This window comes from Capsicum annuum, chromosome 4 (genome assembly GCF_002878395.1).
Source record: "Capsicum annuum cultivar UCD-10X-F1 chromosome 4, UCD10Xv1.1, whole genome shotgun sequence".
Taxonomy (NCBI): Eukaryota; Viridiplantae; Streptophyta; class Magnoliopsida; order Solanales; family Solanaceae; genus Capsicum; species Capsicum annuum.
Genome location: NC_061114.1, coordinates 22,965,506 through 22,965,824, shown reverse-complemented (window position 1 = coordinate 22,965,824; position 319 = coordinate 22,965,506).

Here is a 319-nt window from a genome sequence, read left to right as displayed (position 1 = left end):
CAAATCTAAGCTATTAGAGATAACTACTCCCTCCATTCAGTTTTACTTGTCAAAATTTGAATTGACACACCCATTAAGAAAAATAATTAATAATATGTTATTTTATCATATTACCCCTATTAAATAATGCCTATATTGTGTCTTTAAATTAATTTTAAAAATAATTAATATTAAGAGTAAAATAGAAAAAAAAAAAGTTGTCTCTCTTAATATGTCAAAAATGATAAGTAAAAGTAGAAATCTAATTAGAAAATTAATGACAAGTAAAAGCGAACGGAAAAAATATGAATTAAGCATAACAAAAAGAGAAAAGACATCT